The sequence below is a fragment of the Loxodonta africana genome, chromosome 1, assembly GCF_030014295.1.
Source record: "Loxodonta africana isolate mLoxAfr1 chromosome 1, mLoxAfr1.hap2, whole genome shotgun sequence".
In the NCBI taxonomy this organism is placed as follows: domain Eukaryota; kingdom Metazoa; phylum Chordata; class Mammalia; order Proboscidea; family Elephantidae; genus Loxodonta; species Loxodonta africana.
In genome coordinates, this window is record NC_087342.1 from 88,103,763 (window position 1) to 88,111,217 (window position 7,455).

General features: G+C 39.3%; 1 pseudogene; it reads left to right on the top strand.

Annotated features, from left to right (window-relative positions):
• The first annotated feature begins 5,386 nt into the window (after positions 1-5,386).
• LOC100656924 (olfactory receptor 2H1-like) lies at positions 5,387-7,043 on the top strand (annotated as a pseudogene).
• Positions 7,044-7,455: the final 412 nt, after the last annotated feature.

Below are 7,455 nucleotides of genomic sequence, written 5' to 3' on the forward strand. Positions count from 1 at the left end.
GTACTAAAAGTCTAGATCAAAGTTAGGAATAAATGGGTAAATTTCCAGGTAACCACGAAGAAAGTTAACAAATCTACTAATCAAAATGAAGAAAACATAAAATTTCCGTAAACACAAAATCTACAAAAATGAAAAAAATGAAAAAAAATCCACAAACGAAAAGAATTCAGCACAAGAGAGTAAGAGGAACAAAGAAAATGTCCGCACCACAAAAAAAAGCACTACAAAATGAAAGCAATAAACTCACACTTACCAGTAATCACACTGAACATAAATGGCTTAAATGCACCCATAAAGAGACAGATAGTGACAGAATGGATTAAAAAACAGGATCCATCAATATGTTGGCTACAAGAGACACACCTTAAAAACAAAGATATAAATATATTAAAAATCAAAGGTTGGAAAAAATATATCAAGCAAAGAGTAACCAAAAAAGAGCAAGAGTGTCCAGGCTAATCTCAGGTAAAATAGACATCAAAACAAAATCCAATGTAAAAGACAAAGAGGAAATTATATAATAATTAAAGGGTCAATCCACCATGAGGACATAACTGTAATAAATATGTACACATCCAAAGACATGTCTCTAAAACATATAAAACAAACTCTAACAGCTCTGAAAAGAGAAACTGACAGTACCACAGTCATAGTAGGAGACTTCAACACACACTCTAGGTAAAGTACAAGACATCTAGAAAGAAACTCAGCAAAGACACAGAAGATCTAAACGCCATGATCAACAACCTTGACCTATAGACATATACAGAAAAATTCACCCAACAGCACCAAAACACGCATTCTTTCCCAACACACATGGAACATTTCCCAAAAGAGACCACATCTTAGGCTGCAACCCTCAACAAAATTCAAAACATTGAGATAAGACAAAGTACCTTCTCTGATCACAATGCCATAAAAGTAGAAATTAATAACAGGAAGAACAAGGAAAAAAATCAAACACATGTAAACTGAATAACACCATGCTTAAAAACCAATGGGTAATAGAAGAAATCAGATGGAATTTAAAAAATCCTAGAATCAACTGAAAATGAAAACACATCATACCAAAACCTTTGGGACACAGCAAAGGCAGTGCTCAGAGGTCAATTTATAGCAAGCAATAGACGCACACATCAAACAAAGAAGGGACAAAATCAAAACATTAGCTACACAACTCAAACAGAAAAAGAACAGCAAAAGAAGCCCACAGCCACCAGAAGAAAGGAAATAATAAAGAGCAGAAATAAACAAAACAAAGAATAAAAAAAAAAATAGAATCGACAAAACCAAAAGTTGGTTCTTTGAAAGGATCAACAAAATCAGCAAACCATTGGCCCAACTGACAAAAGAAAAACATGAGAGGACACAAATAACCCAAATAAGGAATAAAATGGGGGACATTACAACAGACCCAGCTGAAACAAAAAGGACCATAACAGAATACTATGAAAAACTATACTCCAACAAATTTGAAGAGGTAGAGGAAATGGACAAATTTCTAGAAACACACAACCTACACAAACTAACACAAACTGAAGTTGAAAATCTAAGACTCATAACAAGAGAAGAGATTGAAAAAGTAACTAAAAAAAAAAAAAAAACTCCCCCCAAAAAAAGCCCTGGCCCAGATAGTTTCACTGGAGAATCTACCAAACATTCAGAGAAGGGCTTGCACTAGTACTACTCAAACTATTTCGAACATAAAAAAGGAAAGGACACTTCCAAATTTATTCTATGAAGCCAGCATAACCCTGATACCAAAACCAGGGAAAAACACCACAGAAAAAGAAAATTAAGACCAATAAAAAAAAAAAAAAAAGATTTTTTTATCTCTCATAAATACAGATGCAAAAATTACCAACAAAATTCTACATACATACATACCAGCTGCCGTCGAGTCGATTATGACTCATAGGAACCCTATAGGACAGAGTAGAACTGCCCTATAGAGTTTCCAAGGAGTGCCTGGAGGATTCAAACTGCTGACCTCTTTGTTAGCAGCCAAAGCACTTAAGCACTATGCCACCAGGGTTTCCAAAATTCTAGCCAATAGAATTTAGCATCATATTAAAAAAAAAAAAAAAATACACCACGACAAAGTGAGATTCATACCAGGTATGCAAGGGTGGTCCAACATTAGAAAATCAATCAATGTAATCCACTACATAAATAAAAGAATCACATGATCATCTTAATTGATGCCGAAAAGGCATTCTATAAAGCCCAACACCCATTCCTGATAAAAATTATCAATAAACTAGGTATAGATGGCAAATTTCTCAACATAATAAAGGGCAATTACACAAAACCAACAGCCAACATCATTCTTAATGGAAAGAGGCTGAAAACATTCCCCTTGAGAACAGGAACAAGACAAGGTTGCCCTTTATCACTACTATTTAATATTGTGCTGTAAGTCCTAGCTAGAGAAATAAGGCAAGAAAAAGAAATAAAAGGGTATCCAAATTGGTAACAAAGAAGTAAAATTGTTCCTATTTGCAGATGATAGGATACTCCACATAGAAAACCCAAAAGACTCCCCGAGAAAGCTACGGGAACTAATAGAAAGATTCAGCAAAGCAGAAGGATACAAGGTAAACATACAAAAATCAGTTGGCTTCCTATACACCAAAAAAGAGAACTATGAAAAGGAAATCAGGAAAACCATACCATTTATAATAGCCCCTAAAGAAAACAATAATAATACTTGGGAATAAATCTAATCAGGGATGTAAAAAACCTATACAAAGAAAACAACATCCTGAAAATGACAATTCTACCCAAAGCAATCTACAAATACAATGCAATCTGTCTTATTCATCTAGTGCTGATTTAACAGAAATAGCACAAGTGGATGGCTTTAACAAAGAGAAATTTATTCTGTCACAGTCTAGTAGGTTACAAGTCCAAATTCTGGATGTCAGCTCCAGGGGAAGGCTTTCTCTCTCTGTCAGCTCTGGAGGAAAATTCCTTGTCATCAATCTTCCCCTGGTCAAGGAGCTTCTCAGGCACAGGGACCCCAGGACCAAAGGACACGCTCTGCTCCTGGTGCTGCTTCCATGGTGGCATGAGGTCCCCCACTCTCTGCTAGCTTCCTTTCCTTTCAACTCTTGAGAGATAAAAGGTGGTGCAGCTCACACCCCAGGGAAACTCCCTTTACATTGGATCAGGGAGGTTAGCTGGTTAAGGGTGGTGTTACAATCCCACCCTAATCCTTCTAACCACAAGCAGAGATTATGATTTATAACACATAGGAAAATCACAAAATGGAAGACAATCACACATGGCCTAACCAAGCTGACACATATTTTTGGGGGACACAATTACACAGTCCCAATCCAAATACCAACAGCATTCTTTAAAGAGATGGAAAAACTAATCATTAACTTCTTACGGAAGAAAAAGAGGACCCAGATAAGTAAAGCACCATTGAAGAAGAATAAAGTAAAAGGACTCACACTACCTGACTTTAGAACCTACTATACAACTACGGCAGTCAAAACAGCCTGGTACTGGTACAATGACAGACACATGGACCAAATGAACAGAATTGAGAACCCAGATGTAAATCCATCCACCAATGGTCACTTGATCTTTGACAAAGGCCCAAAGTCCATCAGATGGAGGAAAGAGAATCTTTTCAACAAATGGTGCTGGCAAAACTGGAAGTCCATCTGCAAAAAAATGAAACAGGACCCATACCTCACATCATACACAAAAGAATTATGCAAAATGGATCAACCTAAATATAAAATCAAAACTTATAAAGATCCGAGAAGAAAAAATAGGGTCAACGCTAGACACCCTAAGACAGGGCATAAACAGGATACGAACCATAGCTAACAATACAGAAACACCAAAAGATAAGCTAGATAACTGGGATCTTCTAAAATTCAAACACTAATGCTCATCAAAAGAGGTCACCAAAAGAGTAAAAAGAGAGCCAACAGACTTGGAAAAAAAAAAAAAACTGGCTACGACAAATTCAACAAAGATCTAATCTCTAAATTCTACAGGAAAATCCAAAACTTCTACAACAAAAAGACAAATAATCCAATTTAAAAAATGGGCAAAGGATATGAACAGATACTTCACCAAAGAAGACATTCAGGCAACTAACAGACAAGTGAGGAAATGCTTGCAATCACTAGCCATTAGAGAAACTCAAATCAAAACCATAATGAGATACCAACTCACTCAACATTACTAGCACAAAAAAAAAAAAAGAGAGAGAGAGAAAATAACAAATGTTGGAGAAGCTGCAGGGAGATTGGAACTCTTATGCACTACTGGTGGGACTGCAAATTGGTACAACCACTTTGGAAAACGATATGCCGCTTCCTTAAAAAAGTCAGAAATAGAAATACCATAGGATCCAGCAATCCCACTCTTAGGAAATGAGAGAAATAAGGGCCATCACACGATAGACATATGCACACCCGTGTTCATTGAAGCATTGTTCACAATAGTAAAAAGATGGAAACAACCTAGATGCCCTTCAACAGATGAATGGATAAACAAACTGTGGTCCATACACACAATGGAGTGTTACACAACGATAAAGAACAATGCTGAATCTGTAAAGCATCTCACAGTATGGGTGGATCTGGAGGGCATTATGCTGAGTGAAATAAGTCAATCACAAAAGGACAAATATTGTATGAGACCACTACTATAAAAACTCATGAAAAGGTTTACACACTAAAAGAAACCATATTTGTTGGTTACAATGGAGAGGAAGAGGGGAGGGAAAAACACTAAATGGACAATAGATAAATGGTAACTTTGGTGAAGGGTAAGGTAGTATACAATTCTGGGGAAGCCAGCACAACTTGTCCAAGGCAAGGTCATGGAAGCTCCATAGACACCTCCAAACTCCCTGAGGGACCAAATTACTGGGCTGAGGGCTGTGGGGACCATGGTCTCCAGAAACATCTAGCTCAATTGGCATAGCATAGTTTATAAAGAAAATGTTCTACCTTCTACTTTGGTGAGTAGCGTCTGGAGTCTTAAAAGCTTGTGAGTGGCCAGATTGATCCAAAGGACTAATGGGCCACAATTACCACAGCCTCTACCAGACTGAGTCCAGCACAACTAGATGTTACCCGGCCACCACCACCAACTGCACTGACAGGTATCACAATAGAGGGTTCCAGGCAGAGCTGGAGAAAAATGTAGAACAAAATTCTTACTCACACAAAAAGAAAAGAGACCAGACGTACTGGGCTGACAGAGACTGGAGAAACCCCGAGACTATGACCCCTGGACTCCCGTAGAGCTCAGTAATGAAGTCATTCCCGAGATTCACCCTTAAGCCAAAGACTAGACAGGCCTTTAAAAAAAATGGGACTAAATGGGCACACCAGCACAGGGGTAAGGATTAGAAGGCAGGAGGGGACAGGAAAGCTGGTAATGGGGAACCTAAGGTCAAGAAGAAAAGTGTTGACATGTGGCAGGGTTGGCAACCAATGTCACGAAAAAATATGTGTATTAATTGTTTAATGAGAAACGAGTTTGCTCTGTAAACCTTCATCTAAAGTACAACAAAAAAAATTTTTTTTAATATCAGCCATTGAGAATTCTGTGGATCACAAAGGTCCCATCCTATTGTGCAGAGCTGCTATGTCTCAGGGATCAACCTGATGGCAGGCAACAATGTTAACTAGTTAATTATCCATGGTTTACAACAGCCTCCTTTGACCTCAGCTAGTAAGTCAGAGGTACCATGTGAAGCTCCATCTATTTCTCAGCACATCTTTGGTTTCCTTCCACTAAAAAACATTTATCCAGGAGGAATAGAAGAGAGGAACTGTAAGATGATGGTGTGGCTGGGAAAGGGAGGCTGGGTGAGAGGAAGGAGAAAGGAATCCTCTACCTGTATAAACTAATAAGTCTGTAGGGTGAGTTCTTATAAAACAGGCTGGAGCTCACTCGGCTGAACTCTCTCCTCCCTCTCTGGGGTCTGAAGGAACAGGCCATGGTCACCCAGATCTCCCCAGTGGGCTTCCTCTTCCTGGGCTTCTCTGAACACCCAGGGCTGGAAAGAATCCTCTTTGTGATTGTCTTGATTTTTTTCCTCCTGACCGTAGTGAGCAACCCATTTATCATCCTGCTGTCTCTGCTGAACCCCAGGGTCCACTTGCCAATGTACTTTTTTTCTCTCCAACCTCTTCTTCTTGGATCTCTGCTTCACCACAAATTTTGTCCCCCAGATGCTGTTCAATCTCCAGAGCTCAAAGAAGACCATCAGCTTCCTTGGCCACCCTGTCCAGCTCTTCATCTTCCTGTCCCTGGGAACCACTGAGTACAACCTCCTGGCAGTGAAGGCCTTTGACCACTGTGTGGCTGTCTGCCAGCCCCTCCACTATGCCACCACCATCCACCCCCGCCTGTGTTGGCAGCTGGCGACTGTGACCTGGGTTATGGGTCTGGCCCAATCAATACTCCAGATACCACCCACCTTCCACCTAGCTTTCGACCCCCAACAGCAGATAGATGACTTTTTATGTGAGTTCTCATCTCTATTTTGACTCTCCTGTGGGGACACCATCTATAATGAGATTAAACTGGCTGTGATCAGCGTCATCTTCTTGGTTATGCCACTCATCCTGGTTCTTATCTTGAATGGTGTCATTGCCTGGGCAATGATGAAGATTAACTCTGCCGTAGTATGGAGAAAGGCTTTTGGAATCTGCTGTTCCCATCTCACTGTGGCAACTATCTTTTATAGCTCAGTCATTTCTGTCTACCTCCAGCCCAAAAATCTCTATGTCCAGAAAAGGGGCAAGTTCTTCCGTCTCTTCTATGCAGTGGGCAATCCTTCACTTTACCGTCTCATATACACCCTGAGGAACAAGGAGGTAAAGTGGGCATTCATGAGGTTGCTGGGGAAGGATTAGGCTTCAGGGAAAGCTGGGGGATAGTAGCTTTATGTGGTATCTAAATTAAGATGAGTTTCTTCGTGATTTTACAAGAATGTTGTATTTCCCACTCCATTGCCTTTCCTACACCCATTGAAGCTTCTCCAGTGGGTCACAGTGTGTCTGTATATGAAAGAGGGAGAAATAGCTTTATGTGCTATCTAAATTAAGATGAGTTTCTTTGTGATTTTACAAGAATGTTGCATTTCCCACTCCATTGCCTTTCCTACACCCATTCAAGCTTCTGTAGTGGGTCACAGTGTGTCTGTATATGAAAGAGAGAGAAATAGAGAGAGGGATTGACACTAGAATAAGAGGAGGTAAGTATCTCTAATTCACAGCTGACACTCAAAAACATTATCTTATTTTTTATATATTATCATATTTTATGTCCATTTTTAATATTTAATCTCTTCTCTATTTGTTTTCTCTTGTGGTTTAACTGTCTATGTTTAACTGTCTTCACCTCTGTTATAAATTTCCTAGCTCCATCATGCCCATGTCAGGTTATATAATCTGTCTCCAATTGTCA